This window comes from Ovis canadensis, chromosome 1, assembly GCF_042477335.2.
Source record: "Ovis canadensis isolate MfBH-ARS-UI-01 breed Bighorn chromosome 1, ARS-UI_OviCan_v2, whole genome shotgun sequence".
Classification (NCBI taxonomy): domain Eukaryota; kingdom Metazoa; phylum Chordata; class Mammalia; order Artiodactyla; family Bovidae; genus Ovis; species Ovis canadensis.
Genome location: NC_091245.1, coordinates 195,762,575 through 195,780,507, shown reverse-complemented (window position 1 = coordinate 195,780,507; position 17,933 = coordinate 195,762,575). Strand labels below are relative to the sequence as shown.

Below are 17,933 nucleotides of genomic sequence, written 5' to 3'. Positions count from 1 at the left end.
AAACATTTCATCTATTTGGAATTTATTTTGATGTGAAATATGAGGTACAGATCTAGTTTAATTTTTTCCAGACAGCTAACAATTATATCAATTCTATTTATTAAATAATCCATATGTTATCACTTATTTGAAGTGCCTTTCATTTGCTAGTGTATCCTTTTGCCTAATATTTCATTTGGGATTTCTTTGCATTGGTAATGAAAAGTGAAATTGGCTTGCAGTTTTCTTTTTTTGTGTGTTTTTTTGGGGGAGTGTATCAGTGTTATGTGTTATAAGAAGACTTCCTGTGCTCTGGAATAACAACTGGCATCATCATTATCTATCCTTTTAGATTCTCCTGGAATTCTCCTGTGAAGCCGTCTGCATCTCCTGATATTTTTGGTAGCTGCATGACAATATTTTCTCTCTGTTTTTTATTGCTCTGCTTATATATTCTGTCTATCTGGTGATAAGTTTGTGGAATTTATATCCCTTATAAAATAATCTGTTTCATCCAGATTTTCAAAATGATTTAAAAAGAGTAGAGCAAAGTAACATCATACAACCCTCTTAGTCTGCTCTGTATCTGAGAATATATCTGTATCTGTTAGTCTCTTATCAAGGAATAAGTTAATAAATAAATTAGAGATTACTGAATCTTTAGAGTAGAAAAATGATAAAATTAATAAATCTGAGAACCGCTTCTTTGGGTAAAAAAGATGAACTATTAGCCAACCTAATCAACCACTAATCTCTTTATTAACTCCACAGTTCTGCTTGTTCCAGAATGTCATATGGTTAGATTCATTCGGTTATAGGCTTCCTAGATTGACTTCTTTCACTTAGTGGGTTGCATTTAAGATTTATCCATGTCTTTTAGTGGTACTCCATTTTTTTCACGCTGAATAATATTATATTATATGGATGCACCACAGTTTGTTTATCCATTCACCTGCTGACAGACATCTTGGTTGCTTCCAAGTTTTAGCAATTATGAATTAAGCTGCTTTAAACAGTTATTTGCAGATTTTCATGTGGATGTCTTAGTCAGCTAGGGCTGCTGTAACAAAATACCATAAACTGGGTGGCTTAAACAACAGATGTTTATTTCTCACAGTTCCAGAGGCTGGAAATCAATGATCAGAGTGTTAGTATAATCAGGTTCTAGTAAGAACCATCTTCCTGGCTTGGAGACAGCTGCATTCTTGCTGAATCCTCACTATCAGTAAGGGTGATCCCTCTTATAAAGGCACTAATCCCATTATAAGAACCCCACCATCATGACCACATCTAAAACTAATTACCTCCTAAAGGTCCCACCTCAAAATATTGTCACATGGGGATTAGGGCTTCAATAGATGAATTCTGAGTGGACAACAGTGTTCAGTCCTTAACAGTGCACATCCGCTTCCAGTTTATATGGGTAAATACCAAGGAGTGTGATGCTATAAGAGTGTGTTATTTTGCGAGAAACCCCCAAACTGTCTTCCAAAGTGGCTGTACCATTTTACATTCCGACCAGCAGTGAATGACCGTTCCTTTTACTCCACATCCTTACCAGCTGTGTGGTGTTATCAGGGTCTGGAGTTTGGCCATTCTCATTGGTACGTAGCGGTATCTCGTTGTTTCAATCTGCTTTTCCCTAATGGCATATGATGTGCAGCGTCTTTTCATGTGCTTATTTACCATCTGTAAATCTTTTTTGGTGAAGTGCCTGTTTAGGTCTTTTGCCCTTTTTTCATTGAGTTGTTTGTTTCCTTATTGTTGAGTAATGAGAGTTCTTTATGTACTCTGGATAGCAATCCTTGATGAGATATGGTTTTGCAGCTATTTTCTCCCAGTCTATGGCTTGTCTTCTCATTTCCTTGTATCTTTCTAACTTACAGAGTTGTCCACATTAAACCTTCAGCAATCATTGATTACAGTTCAGATTTTTCTAACTTGGTACACCTTCCACCAGAGGGTTCTGCTCCAGTAGCTTGTGATTCTCTGTCTCTTCAATTTGAGGCTGTGGTTTGCCCTGTGAGCCCCTTTCTCTGATGAATCTAAGAAGAGCTCTTTTTTCAGACTGTTTAACTTTTTGCTTGTTATTAGGATTGAGCAGAGACTTCCAAGCTTCTTACATGCTGGGCCAGAAATAAGAACAAAATTTGGTTCTGTTTATATTTACATTTTTATATAATAGGGATGTTTACTTCTAGCTTTATCCATTTTTATTTGTATTTCATTGAGATCAAAGAAAGTCCATAGTAGTCCTACTTCCTAGAATTTACTGAGCTCAGGTGGCAGTAAGGTTTGATCATAGACATATTTTTTAAGTTTATTTTTAATCATAGGATAATTGCTTTCCAATATTTTGTTGACTTCCGCAGTACAACAACATGAATCAGCCATAAGTACACATATGTCCCCTCTCTCTTGAACATACCCCGGATGCCCACTCCATCCCACCCCTCTAGGTTATCACATAGTATCCTGTTGAGCTCCCTGTGTTGTGTAGCAACTTCCCATCAGCTGCCTATTTTACGTGTGTGTGTGTGTGTGTGTGTGTGTGTGTATGCACACGCATGCGCACTGTGTGCTCAGTCGTGTCTGACTCTTCTGCAACCCCATGGATAGTAGCCCACCTACTGCGGGAATTTTCAGGCCAGAATATTGGAGTGGGTTGCCATTTACTAGTCGAAGGGATCCTCCTGATCCAGGGATCGAACCTGAGTCCCTTGCGTCTCCTGTCCTGGCAGGTGGTTTCTTTACCACTACACTCCCTGGGAAGCCCCTGTCTATTTCATACATGGTAACATATATGCCTCAGTGCTACTCTCTCACTTCATCCCACACTCACTTCCCCCACTGTGTCCAAAGTCTGTTTTCTGTTTGCATCTCTATTCATTCATCAGCACCATTTTTCTAGATTCCATATACATGCGTTAATGTATGATATTTGTGTTTCTCTTTACTTCACTCTGTATAACAGGCTCTAGGTTCGTACACTTCAAACTGACTCAAATGTGTTCCTTTTTATGGCTGAGCAATATTCCATTGTATATATGTACCACACCTTCTTTATCCACATATCTGTCAATGGACATCTAGATTGCTTCTGTGACCTAGTTATTGTACATAGTGCTGCGATGAACACTGGGGTACATGTGTCTTTTTCAGTTATGGTTTTCTCAGGGTGTGTGCCCAGTAGTGGGATTGCTGGGCTATATGGTGGTTTTATTTCTAGCTTTTTAAGGAATCTCCATACTGTTCTCCATACTGGCTGTATCAACTTACATTCCCACCAACAGTGCAAGAAGGTTCCCTTTTCTCCACACCCTCTCTTGTAGACTTTTTGATGATGGCCATTCTGATGGTGTAGGGTGAATAGACATATTTTATGTTGATTTTTTTGTCTCAGCACAGGCTGGAGGAAGGCAGGAGTCCAGGTGATGGAAAAATGTAAGGTGGGGTCTGGGAGCAGCAACAACTCTGTTCTGTTTATCTGTGGAGTCGACTGTGTCAACTGTAGCTTTCATTAGCCCTGAGTCGTTTCTCTTTCTCTTTTCTTCTGCTAACAGAACCCTTCCTTAAAAGTGGGAGCCCATTCCATGAGAATAACTTCTTCCCTCTGTAAAAGGCTGTGCACAGGATGCAGGTCTGGCCAATCACAATACCCCCACTTTGGATAATAGTGATTACTCCAGAAATGGGCACATGACCCAAGAAGAGCCCATCAGAGTCTTGGCCAAATCTCACTGGGTTCCTTCAGATAAAAGTTCTGCTAGGGAACCGCTTTACTGTAATGTAGGGAAAGTGTCTGAGAACGAGGCCAACACAAGGAAAGCAGGCTATGAGGAAAGAGAATGGAGCCAGATGACTGGTATTGTCACTGGAATCCTTAAGCCATGTGCACCGTTTAGAACTTTCTAGTTATGTGAATTGATAAATCCCCTTCCTATTTGTTTATATTAGTTTGCTTTTCTGTCCCTTGCGACTAAAAGATCCCTGACACAGGTACACAGGTGTTGAGGCTGGGATGCACACTGCTGAACTGACTTGAACTCACTATGTGGTGAAGTCTGTCAGTAGCACAAAATTTCAGAAGTTGCTCTGACCTCTCACTCATGGTGTGGAAAGCAGGCCTTGCCTGGGCAGGCTGACAGTACTCTCTCTGCCCGCCCTTGACTGTGAACTACACGCTGCTTCACCTGAGGCATCAGCTCAGCAGAGCAGCTGTGAGGTGGGAGGGCAGGCTGAGCCACACAGGGCACGTCATCCTGCCTGTGTGGGAGACGGCTGGCCTTACACCCCAGAACCCAGCAACCCCCCTCCAGCACCAGGCTTTTCCTTTCAGGGCTTCCCCAAGGACCAGAGATAATCGTAAATAATGCTTAGTGAGGGTGCAAAAGGCACTGCAGGATATTCAGCAGCATCAGCCTTAGAAAGCGCCCAGCTGGAGAAGCATATTCGTTTGCCAGGGCTGCTATGACAAAACATCCCAGACTGCACAGCTTAAACAGAAATTTACTTTCTTACGGTTCTAGAGGCTGGAGTTCACAGGTCCAGGCATCTGCAGGTTTGGTTTCTCCTAAGACCCCCTCCCCTCCGTGTCCCCACGTGGCCTTTCCTCTGTGCACCCACACCCTTGGTGGCCCTGTGTGCCAGATGGCCTCTTCTCATAAGGACAGCAGTCACACTGAACCAGGATTCACGCGCACAACCTCACTTTCTCTTAATCACATCTGTAAAGGTCCTGTTTCTAAATACAGTCCTGTTCTCAGGTATTAGGCATTGGGACTTCAACATGTGAGTTTGGGGAGGGAACATAGGTCAGCCCATAACAGGAAGGGTGGGCTTCTCCCTGTCTCTTTACTGCTTCTGCTCTTCCTGCCCTCTTGTTAACTGCAGTTTCTGCCCTCCCCAGGGAGAGAGACAAGGCAAGGAGTAGGAGAGTTCCCACTCACCTGCTTCTGCTTTTTTTTGGTTTTCACTGCTGATTTTCAGAGGTCAGCCCTCACCCATGGCAGCAAATTGCTCACCGCAGTTCCCTTAACCGAGTGAATACCCTACCGTCCCAGCTCATCCATGCCCCGCCCTCTTCAGGCACAGGAATCCGTGATTCCTTCCTGCTGAAGTCAGTTCGCCACCACATACCTGCCCTTGACTATTAAGAAGAGCGTGCTTCCCAGATGCAAGCTCAAGGTGGTGACAGGTAAGCCTGTGGGCACAGCAGGACCAGGCTCAGATAAGAACCTGGCTCAGATGGGACCCAGGTCTAGGTGCCAGCTGAGCACAGGTAGAGTGGCTGTAGGTTGCAGATGGAGCTAAGGCCAGGTGTCACCAAACCAAACTTGGGTCCACTTGCCTGCATGCAAAAACCCAGTCTATTGACAACAGATGGTGTTGGTAAAGGACAGAGAAGTATTTCTTACAGGGTATCAAGCAGAAAATCTGAGCAGCCAGTGCTCAAAAGGCCCAGACTCCCCGATGTCTCTCAGGGAAAGGTTTTTAAAGACTGAGTGAGGGAGGGGTAATTGAGGGGTGTAAGATCAGCTCATGGATATCTTTCTGATTGGTTGGTGGTGATGTAATTGGGAGTCAATGTCATCAACCTTCTGGTTCCAATGAGTCTAGAGTCTGTGTGCTCGTGGGCAGCATGCAGTTAACTTCTTCCACCTGGTGGAGTTTCAGTATCTGCCAAACAGCTCAAAGGATACTATCTCTGTGTATTATGTGAGGCTCAGGATATTATCTATAGCCCTGAGGAGAAACTAATGTCTTTGACTTTGTTTAAAGGCTAAACTATTATTATTTTGTCTTGCTTGACTCTTTTCCTTTGTTTCTTCACTGTCTCATTTCTCTTGTTAAATTTGTCCTTTGGAACTCAGAGAAGGCCTAGGAGGCTAAAGTTTTCCTACAAACAGGAGGCAGCTGGAGGACATGGGGCAAGGGGCTCTGTCCTGGAAAGGCCCCATAGGGTCCTGCTCAGTTACACAGGTACATCTGAGATCAAGGGGTTGGGGATACAAAAGAGGCCGTAGAGGTGGTAGGTGTGCTGCTCTGGCATTAAAGACTGCGTATGTACCACAGAACAGATTGTTTTTCAGAGAGACTTCCCTCCTTTCCAACCGGGAGTGCTGATCCTGCAGGCCTCACAACGAAAGCTAACGTTCAGTTAATCTGTTTGAGGGGCCAGGCCCTGTGCTAAGCACTTCGTGTGTACTCACTGACTCATTTAACCCTCCAATCCTGTGGAGTGTGTGCTCTCGCTGTCCTCACTTTACAGATGAGGAAACTGAAGCACAGAGAAGTTATACAGTGTGCCCTGGGTCACACAGCTGGGAAGCATTGGTGCTTCAGTTAACCCAGGAAGTCTGCTTCCAGGGTTTATGTGATCAACTACTGTACTATCCTGCTTTTCAAAGGAGAGGCTGTCCAAAGGAGACAGCCACTCCACACTTGGTTTAGAGCTGTATATAGGAGGACGTGGTGGGAGGAGCCTGTGGTGGGAGCCAGGTCCTGCCTCACCCATCTTCTCTCACAGGAGCCGTGGGTTGGGAATTGGCCCTTCTCCTGTCCTGCTCTCCGTGACAGCTGGGTGAGTGGCTTCCATCCGTTTCCTTCCACACAAGCACAGACTATGCGGTCCCTGGATCTTTGCTCAACTGAAACTGGTCTTTAATTTGCCAACCATATACAAAACCATGGACAAGTCACACTCTTCCCTAGAAAACTTCTTAACTTGGCAAACATAACCAATCCCGTCGACTGACCTCAAAGTTCTTTCTCGCTTTCCCTCCTGCTCAGGAATCCCCAATCCTAGCTGCTTATTAAAGCCATCTGTGGCACTTTTACAAATAACCATGTCAAGGCTCTCAAATCAGTCAGATCCCAGTGGGGATGGAGGGGCACCAGGTGATTCTACTGCACAGCCAGCCTGAGAACCACGTTCCCATCTCCCCACAGCATCCCAATCAAAGCCACAGGTCAGGACCATTTCTTTCTCTCCTCAAGCAAGGTAAATCAGAGGCACTTTACTGACAATGATTTTAGAAGCAATTGCTTCTCCCCACGGCCATTTTTACACAGACCAACCCTAAATAAGATGTTCTGGGTTGGGCAGACTGGTCCTAAGGCCCTTCAGTGGTCTGTCAAGCCAGGGGAAGGCATAACACCTCTTCTGGGGAAATATCATGGCAACATGGCCCAGTCATCTCAGCTGAAAACCCGCATCAGCTGAGAGAGACCTCAGCTCTCCAGAACTGGAGCAAAACCCTTATCAGCCAAGAGTTCCAGCAGAGACAAATCCAGGACTCAGGTGCAAATAGGTCCAGAATTTCCAAATTCAGCGATTAACGTCCTGTGAAGTGTTAGCAATTGGCATATTGACACCATCTCACAGAGCCCCTCTGTTATAAGTAATGAGAAATTTGCCTTCACAGAAACAGAGGGAGTACAAGAAACCATAATTTAAATTCTGGGCTCTCCTTAACTCAGAGACAAGTTCCCTTTACACAGACGATCTGCTCGCCAAGCACAGGAACAAAGGTGAAGTAACAGGAAGAGTCCTAGATCTGCAGATCAGGAAACTGGATCTGGAGGCCAGTGCTGCCCTCCGCTCACTCCCAGCAGTTGTGGCCCTTCTTCCCGCATCTCTCTGGCCTTTGTTCCCCAACCACTGCAAACGGCACATCAGACCAAGAGCACTCAGATTCCCCAAGCTGAAAGGCCTGGGGTTTCCTCTTCCCATGGAAAGGACTTCTCCTCTTCTCCTGTAACATTCTGGAATAGCCTGCAAGCTTCATGGACATTTCTTAATCCTAAGAAATGTATCCTGTGAACCTTGAGGGACAAATTCTCTGGAGGATATGAACTTTGTTTAACATCTTTTCATTGCCAGAAGTCTGAGATCCTGAAGAGAGGAGTATGGTCCCTCCAAGGCCCCTCCCAGTAGGGGTACTGGCACTCTGACCTTTATGATTTCTTTCCTTCTACTAACTTTGGGTTTTGCTTGTTCTTCTTTATCTAGTTCCTTCAGGTGTAAGGTTAGACTGAGATTTTTCTTGTTTCCTGAGGTAAGCTTATATCACTATAAACCCTCTATAACCCCTATCACTATAACTATAAACCCACTATAAACCCTCTCAGAACTGCTTTTGGTGCATTCGATACGTTTTGGATCATCTTTCTGTTTTCATTTGTCTCCAGATATTTTTAAGTTTACTCTTTGACTTCTTCATTGATCCTTTTTTGTTGTTGTAGAAGCATGTTGTTTAGGCGCCGTGTGCTTTTCCTCCCATTTTTCTTTCTGTGGTTATTTATAGTTTCATACCAGTGTGGTCAGAAAAGAGGCTTGAGGCTTGTTTTTGAGTCTTGAGCATGTGGTCTATCCTAAAGAATGTTCCATACATGCTTGAAAAGAATATATATTCTGGTTTTTTTTTTTTTAATGTATTGTCCTATAGATATCAATTGTGTCCAGCTGTTCTATTGTGTCATTTAGGATCTCACACTTACTGATTTTCTGTCTGAAAGATCTGTCCTTTGGTGTCAGGGGCTGTTGAAATCTCCTATTGTTGTATTCCTGTCGACTTTTCCCTTTATGTCTGTTAGAACTTTTTCTATATGTTTAGGTATTCCTATATTGAATGCAAATATGTTAACAAGTGTAATGTTCTCTTCTTGTAATGATTTCTTTATCATTATATAGTGTCCTTCTTTGTATTTCTTTATGTACTTTTTTCAAAGACTTTTGTCTGATATGAGTATTGCTTACCCCCACTTTCATGTCATTTCCATTTGCATGCAATATCATCTTCCATCCCTTCGCTTGCAGTCTTTCAACCTAAAGTGGGTATCTTGTAGGCACCATATCATAAGTTCTTGGTTAATTTTTTTTAATCCAATCTGCCACTCTCTGTCTTTTGATTGGGACATTTAGTCCATTGATATTTAAAGTAAACACTGACAGGTATGTATCTATTGCCATTTTAAACCTTGTTTTCAAGTTGATGTTGTAGTTCTTTGTTTCTTTCTTTCTGATTTTCCTTTTGTGGTTTTATAGTTTTCTTTTGTAGTATGCTTAAGTTCCTTTCTTTTTGGTTTTTGTGAATCTATTATATTTTTTTGATTTCATGGTTAGCCTGGTTTTCAAGAGTGTTAATCCATAGCTTATATCTACTTGCTATAAACTGATAGTCTTACAAGTTCAAACACATTCTAAAAGATGTACATTTTTTTACTCTCTTCCCCACATTTTGAGATTTTTATATCCTATTTTACATCTTTATGTTGGTCCTTTTGCTATTATTATTATAATTTTCCAAAAAATTGAATTGTTTTTTAATCTATGTACTGGCTTAAGTTATCATCAATCCCTTTATATATTTGCCTTTCCTATTACATTTGTCCCTTTCCTATAGATTATTGTTCTTTTCTATCTAGAAAAGATCTTACAGTAGGTTTAGCATTGGTGCACGGCTTTGTTTTCCTTCATTTCTCCTGCTATAAATGATAATCTTTCTGGGGAGAGTAACCTGGGTTGCAGAGTCTTCCCTTTCAGGACTTTAAACATATCATGCCACTCTCTTCCGGTTGGCAAAGTTTCTGTATAGAAATTAGCTGGTAGCCTTATGGGGGTTCCCTTGTAAATGACTCTTTGATTTTTCCTCTTGCTGCCTTTAGAAATCCTCTCTTTTTCTTTAATTTTTCCAATTTAATTATATGTTTGGGTGTGGGTCTGTTTGGGTTCATCTTATTTGGGACCCTCTGTGTTTCCTGTACCCAAATATCTTTTACCTTCTTTAGGTTTGGAAAGTTTTAGCCATAGTTTCTTCAAATACAGTTTTGACCCCCTTTTTTCTTTTTTCCATCTGGAACCCCCATAATACATAGTTTGTCATGCTTTACATTGTCCCATAGATCTCATGTTGCTTTCATTTTTTTTTCATTTGTTTTTCTGACTGCTGTACTGATTGGGTTATTTCCATCATTCTGTCTTCCAGATCATCTCTTCGTTCTTCTGTATTAGTCTGCTATTCATTGCTCCTAGGCCGATTTCTATCTTAGCAACAATTTTGTCTAATTTTGATTGATTCCTCTTTGTAGTTTCTAGTAGCTTGTTACAGAATCTGCATTTCTATTAATAATCTTTTTAAATTCCTTTAGCACTTTCATTGCCTGCTTTTTGACGCTGTGGTCTGGTAGAGTGGAGAGGTCTCTTTCATTGTTCTTTCAGATTTCTCTTGCTCTTTTATTCGGTACTAGTTCGTCTGCATTTTCATTTTACTTAAGTTTCTCTGACTTTTACTGAAATATTACTTTGAAGTATTACTTAAGTAATACTTTTACTGAAGTACTTAGGAGAGAAAATTATTTACTGGTCCTGAAGGCTGTTTGTATGTAGGAGTATCCTTGTGCAGACCGTGTGGGCTCACAATTTTTGATGCGAGGACTGTTTTTGATATGGATGCCAGCTTTGTCTTTGGCCATTGTCCCGTTGGTAGGGATGTATTTTGTGTTGTGGTGATTAGAGCCTGCACTGGTTGTTGGACAAATCCTGTTTGCTCTGTAGCTGTCATAGCCCTGTCAGGGGCAGGGTTTGGTCCCCAGTTGTTGGAATAGAAGCCCGCATATGTAGACTAGAGCCCTCCCATTGGGAAAGGAGTTGTTTGTAGATTCCTCTGCTGGGGACATGAGACTCTGTCTCACCACCCACCACCCTAGTGTGGGTCAACAAAGTCCATTGCTCCTGGCCATATCCCCAAACTCAGCTCCAATGTCCCAATTCCCACATGTGAACCCTAACAAACCCTGCTGTGGCTGGAGCTGCACCCCCACTGTGAGCACGGTGACAGTGAGTGTCTTACGGCAGACCCATGTCCCATCTTGCATGCGCTGATAATAGAGCTTCTATAGTAGACTCGCACCATCTTGCATGTGTTAACGCGGGTGGCCTGGACCACACTCTAGGCCCTTCAGGCAGTCTCCGTGCAGCTGAACTGAGTCTTCTCCCAGCGTCCACATTCTGAAGCCTGAGTTTCAGTAGCTAGCCACTGCATGTACTAGCAGGCGTGCGTTCTGGGCTGGCAGGTGTGGTGGCATGGTAGCCGTCAGCGCTAGGCACTCTCTGCCCTGACTGCTAGCAAGCCTGCATCCACACGCTCTCTCAGACAATCTCCAGGCCCTTCCAGCACCCTGTCTGCCTTGGCAGGCCTCCCAGCCAGTGAAGGGGATTCCCAGGGCAAGAGGGCCTCTGCTCTTTCACAACTTCCTCATAGGTTCCATCCCAATTCTGTTTTTTCATTCTACCTGGTTATGTGGGGAGCTTTCTTGAGGTTTTGGTTGTATAAGAGATCTTACATCAGCCTTTGGTGGTTTTCTGTGAGAACTGTCCCAGTGTAGATGTATTTTTGATGTGTTTGTGGAGGAAGGCAAGCTCCACATCCTACTCCACCATTTGATCTCGACCTCTGAAAGGTTTTAATTGAGTAAGAATTAAAATATCACCAGAATAATTATCTAAGATATGGGGTGCTTTATTATTTTGCAAGGATTTTAGATTCACAGAAGAGTTGTAGAGACAGTACAGAGAATTTCCCTTTTGTTCATGTCTTACATAACTAGGGTCCATTTATCAAAACTGAGATGTTAATGTTGGTACACACTGTTGACTAAATTATAGATTTCATGTGGACTTTATTAATGTCCTCTTTTATTCTAGCATCGAACCAGGGAGACCACATCATAATTTTTCCTTACTGTCTGACTGTCTATAGCAATTCTTCGGAGCTTACTGCTCTAAATCAGGGGTTCTCAGCATTGACTATCCACTAGGACCACTTAGGAAGACTCTGAGAAGCATCAAGGCTAGAGCTACTCACCAGTTACACCAAGAGTTGCTGGGTGCAGCCAGGACTGGCATCATTTTTCTTTAACTCCAGGTAATTCTGATGTGCATCCAGCCTGGGTTGAGATGTACTGCTCTTAAAGCATCGGAATTCTGACTCTCCTGGTGGCTCAATGGTAAAGGTCCACCTGCCAATGCAGGAGATGCAGGTTTGATCCCTGATCCGGGAAGATCCCACATGTCACGGAGCAGCTAAGCCTGTGCACCACAGCTACTCAGCCTGTGCTCTAGAGCCCGGGAGCCGTAACTTCTGAGCCCCTGTGCCACAACTACTGAAGCCCACACACCCTACAGCCCATGCTCCACAACGAGGAGCCCCCACAGTAGCAAGCCATGCATCATAACTAGAGAGCAGCCCCAGCTCCCCACAACTGTAGAAAATCAGCAAAGACCCAGCACAGCCAAAAACAAATAAATAGTTTCTAAAGTATCAGAATTCCTATTCATCCAGCCAACGTTCTTCTTCGTGTGAGTAAGTAAATATTTATAACTCAATTTTTAATGACACATGAATATTTAAATACATTCTTACATAGTACTTACAAGTGCTTCATAACTATTTAATCACATCAGAACATTGCAGACAAAGGTTAAGTCTCTTGTAATTATCCCTCAGCTACAGTCTCTTCCCCTTCTCCAAAGACACAGACACCCTTATGACTTTGGTTTGCACCATTATAGACTTCTTTCTATGGTTTTTCATGAAAGTACAACAAAAAAGATGGTAGTATGTGCTTATAATTTTAAATGATATTATGTGTAACATTCTGCAGTATGTTTTTTTCACTTTATATGTCTTAGAGATTTATCCATGTTATGACATGTAAGTGTAGCTCATTCATTTAATAGTTTCATAGTATAAAATATGCTGACATTTATTTATGGACATTTAATTTATATCTTAGTGTTTGCTCTTGCAAGGCCTGCTGCCATCTGCATCCTTAGGTATGTCACAGAATGCTTCTTACAGTACAGCATTTATATCAGTAAGTATGCAACCCTCTGCATTTGTTGTTCCGTCGCTAAGTTGTGTCTGACTGTTTGCAACCCCATGGACTGCAGCATGCCAGGCTACTCTGTCCTTCACTGTCTCCCAGAGTTTGCTCAAACTATATTCCATTGAGTCAGTGATGCTATTTAACCATCTCATTCTCTGTTGCCCTCTTCTCCTTCTGCCCTCAATCTTTCCCAGCATCAGTGTCTTTTCCAATGAGTCAGCTCTTCACATCAGGTGGCCAGAGTATTGGAGCTTCAGCTTCATCATCAGTCCTTCCAATGAATATTCAGGGTTGATTTCTTGTAGAGTTGACTGGTTTGATCTCCTTGCAATTGAAGGGACTCTCAAGCATCTTCTGTAGCACCACAATTCAAAAGCATTAATTCTTTGGTGCTCAGCCTTCTTTACAGTCCAACTCTCACATCTGTACATGGCTACTGGAAAAACCATAGCTTTGACTATACAGACATTTGTCAGCAAAGTGGTATCTCTGCTTTTTAATATGCTGTCTAGGTTGGTCATGGCTTTCCTTCTAAGGAGCAAGCATCTTTTAATTTCATGACTGCAGTCTCCATCCACAGTGGCTTTGGAGTCTGAGAAAATAAAATCTGTCACTGTTTCCATTGTTTCTCCATCTATTTGCCATGAAGTGATGGACCCGGATGCCATGATCTTAGTTATTTGAATGTTGAGTTTTGAGCAAACTTTTTCACTCTTCTCTTTGACCCTCATCAAGTTCTTTAGTTCCTCTTCGCTTTCTGCCATTAGAGTGGCAGTATCTGCATGCTTCATTTCCAGCCTGCATGTGTGCTAAGTCACTTCAGCTGTGTCCAATTCTTTGGGACCCCATGGGCTGTAGCCTGCCAGGCTCCTCTGTCTATGGGATTCTCCAGGCAAAAATACTGGAGTGGGTTGCTACGCCCTTCTCCAAGGATCTTCCTGGTCCAGGGATCGAACACTTGTGTCCTGCATCTCCTGCCTTGCAGGCAGATTCTTTACCACTGAGCCACTGGGGACATCCCAGTTTCCAGCATGTTTCTTTATAAATTAATGAGTATCTAAAAGTGCTCAACCTCAAAGGGTGTGGAGTCTTCATGATTTTGTTTTAGTTGATATCTTATTCTTATCCTAACCAGCCTTTCAAACTGATTCTCACTTTATTTTCCCAGAAGCAGTGCATGAGAGGACCAGTTTTCCCAACATCTTTGCCAATACTTAATTTATCAATCTTCGTAATGCTTGCCAGTGAACAGGTAATGTTATCTCATTCCTTTAATTTGCATTCAGTGATTATTTTAATAGAACTATAAAACACCAGAGTTGAAAGAGAACTCATTCATCATACAGTGCAACCACTCTGTTTAAAAAAGAATTTTTTGTATATGAGTAATACATGAACACATTATCAGGGTGAAAGTCTAACATGAAATTGCAGTTTATTGAATTTTAAAAAAGCAAGTTTTCTTTTGCATCTTTCTCTGATCCTCTTACTGATGTTAATTGGTTCATATATTATTATGTCTTGTGTATTACATATGTACATGCATACGTGGGCTTCCCTGGTGGCTCAAACAGTAAAGAATCCGCCTGCAATGCAGGAGACCTGGGTTCGATCCCTGGGTTGAGAAAATCCCCTGGAGAAGAGAATGGCTACCCACTCCAGTATTCTTGCCTGGGAAATCCCGTGGACAGAGGAGCCTGGCAGGCTACAGTCCATGGGGCTGCAGGGCTGAACACTACTAAACGATTAGCACAGCAAACATGCATGTGTAAATGCAGAAAAATATAGCAGGTGGTCATGGTGTTTTATGTAAAAGGGGTATAGCTCTGTGTATTTTTCTGAGGTTATCATTTTCTCAAAACAACATATCAGAAATCTTTCCATATCAGCACACAGAGATCTACTCTATTTTTTAACTGCTGCATAAAATTCTGTAGTCTGGGGTGTATTAGTTATTTATTGCTGTGTAACAAATTACTCCCCAATTTAGCACATTTCTCTTGGCTGTGTCAGGTCTTAGTTGCGACCCAGAGGTTCTCTCCAGTGCTGATGCGCAGACTCCAGAGAGCGTGGGGTCTGTAGTGTGCATCATGCATGCTCTCTAGTTGAGGCACCCAGGCTCAGTAGTTTTGGCTCACAGGCTTAGTTGTCCTGTGGCACGTGGGATCTTTGTTCTTTAATCAGGGATTGAACCCATGTCCCCAGCATTGGAAGGCAAATTCTTAACCACTGGACCACCAGGGAAGTCCCCCAATTTAGCACTTTAAAATAACATACATTTATTGTCTCCTCAGTTTGAGGCCAGGAATCTGGGAACAACTTATCCTGCTGGTTCTGGATCAGAGTCTCTCATGAGGTTGCAGTTGAGCTGTGGGCCAGGGCTTCGGTCACCTGAAGACTTGGCCGGGGGTAAAAGATTGGCATATAAGGTGTAAGCCATCACTTAATGGCAGGAAGACTCAGCTCTTCTCTACATAGGGCTTTCTATAAGGCTGTTCACAACAAGGCAGCTTCCTTAGTGATGAAAAAGAGGGAGAGAACCCAGGATGGAAGCTGCTGCCTTCGTATAGCCTAAGCTCAGGAATGGCTGGCATGCCATCACACTGCCATGTGCTGTTGGCTATTGGTCGTACATAACAACACTGATTCAGTGGGAGAGGACTGCAGCGGGGCGATAGCAGGAGGTGGGGTCAATAAGGGCCAACTTGGAGGCCAGCTGCCACATGGCGATCTTCAGGTATTCACAGTAACATGAGGCGTTGCTCTGAACATCCTTAGGCTTCTTGATGCACCTGTACGTCTCTCCAATCCTAAAAGCAGAGTTGTGTTCTTTTTGTTTTCATATAGGGAAACTGAAACTAGAGAAAGCGACTTCTCCAAGGTTATACTGCTAATCCCCTACAAGTCTAGGATTACAACTTCTGTCACCTGACTTCCAGTCCGTTCCATTTCCAGAGCCATTCTGTGGGCAAGGCAAATATGAACTGAATTTCAATACATAACCTGAGATAAAACCTGGCTGTTAACTGTCAACAGTCAGTTCCCAGAATACCAGTGAACACATAAGAGCAAATCTTGTTTGCAGGTGCTAAATGTATGTCACTGCACTGAAAGGCTAGCTTAGCCCATGTGTGAATGCCTGGTCTGCCTTGATTGAAAAGAAGCTGGTGGAAATGGGAATCCTTTCTATGCCATAATTAACGGAAACACTGCGGTCAGACAGATCTGTGTTTAAATCCCAGCTCTAACTCTTGTTACTGTTGAGTCACCCCCAAAATTCCCCTGACCTGTTTCTTCATCTATAAATGGGGATGTGCAGAATACTCACCACATGGGGTTGTGCTGAGGGTTAGTCATGCTGAGATATGTGCCGTCTCGGGGCTGGTCTGCTCCCATATGGGAGCTCCACGGGGCTGCTATTCTCTGTATTCTTCGTGCTGGACCCACTCAAGTTCTCCATCAAGATTCCTGAGTGAAAGAACAACATTTTCTAAAAATGAGTGATACTGACAGAGCCCATCTTCCTACTTTTTCCCACCTTCTGTATCTCTGACCATTACGCTGGCCATTGTTCTGTGGCCTGTGTTTCCTGCTGGAAACGATCCAGATTTTCCCTGAATGCATGTGCAGTGAGCATGGAGCCCCCTGAGGGCTGCCCTCCAGCCTAGCACACATGCTCTTCTTGGCCCTGGTGTAGGCGGTAGTTGTCCCTGCAGGCCTCACCTGACTCCTCCTTACCTCTGCAACTCTAGCTCCAACAGAGAGCCCAGCACTTTAGAAGTGTCTAGAATTAATCAGTGAGTGAATGAATGGGTTTTACCACAGAGGACGTCTTGAGTACATCAGATAATCACCTGGATTTAAGATGTTGAGAGGATTGGGGGATGAGGAATGGCTTTGAGTTCTCAGATGTCCAGCAGAAGGAAGGAGAGGGTGGAATAAAACCAGAGGAGGGGTAGAAGTTTCTATGTGGTCATTTTAAGGTGCCCTTAGGGCTTCCAAGTAGACATCATCTACTGAGTGGAGCTTGAGAGAGACCATGACTTTTCACCAGCTGATTATTAGCAAATGGGCTTTTGATCACAGGTCACTGGGTTTCCCTGAGCTTCAGGAAAGGATTTTGGGGACCGCTACAGTCCTTTAGTATCTAAAGCCCACAGAAGTCTTCTGGCCAGAGCCAGACAAGGACAGAGACGTAGAGATGTAAAAGGGAAGTGACACAGGTCCCAGACAAGTGATTCCCAAGGCCAAACCCAGAGGACGCAAGCATCTTCTCTCTTTCAGGATCCTGAAAGTTCAGCTGACACCCCACTGGGAACATGTGAGTTTGGCTCCCCAACCCTGCCTTTACCCAAGCACTCACCCTACAGCCCCGAGGAAGACCTGATTCCTGGAGGGAGGCTGGCTCGGGGGCTTCAGTGGTGAAGACCTGTTTCCTCCTCTGCTTAGGGAGCCACGCTGGTCCCATCAGCTGCCCTCACTGGTTATGAGGGAGGTGGACCATGGAGGGATGTGGGTGGGAAGGGCAGGGCTCTGGCGTACCCGTGCAGTGCTAGCGCTCAGCACAGCCATGATGCCACTCCCAGTGAGGCTCTGCGGGGCATGCCAGGCACTAAGCCTGACAAGCAGAGGCAAGGACAGGCCAGACTCACACAGTGCTCTCATTCCAAACCCCCTCCACTGTTCTTCCTCAGGAAGCTTCCTGTTGAAAGATAAATGTTCTGTCTGTGATCAGACAGATTTATATTTGTTTTCTTTTCCTCCCAGGCCTGCGCCAGCCCAGACAGGTCAAAGGGCAGGATTCCAAGCCGTTGAGATGGTCTCTGGAGAAGCCTGGAATTTCCCTGTGTCACAAGGGTGGCAGAAAGAGGCAGGCTTGCCAGCACCCCAGGTTCCTTTGCCAAGTGGAGCATCTCTCAGGATGGGGAGAGGCCCCCACCTCTTTGGTGACCCTGGCCACCGGTTCCTGAATGTCTGGTTTCAAGGGCCCCGAGCAGCTTATGTCGCAGGAGCATGGAGTCATCACAGAGTATTTGCATCCGAAATACATTTTCCTTCACAAC

General features: G+C 43.7%; 1 long non-coding RNA gene across 1 annotated transcript; it reads right to left on the bottom strand.

Annotated features, from left to right (window-relative positions):
- Positions 1–1,064: 1,064 nt before the first annotated feature.
- Positions 1,065–17,533, bottom strand: LOC138434674 (uncharacterized). The gene is made up of 4 exons (XR_011254834.1): positions 17,234–17,533; positions 16,199–16,338; positions 11,847–12,000; positions 1,065–2,105 (listed from the first exon to the last, which is right to left on the bottom strand). It is a non-coding gene; the product is annotated as an uncharacterized lncRNA (long non-coding RNA).
- Positions 17,534–17,933: the final 400 nt, after the last annotated feature.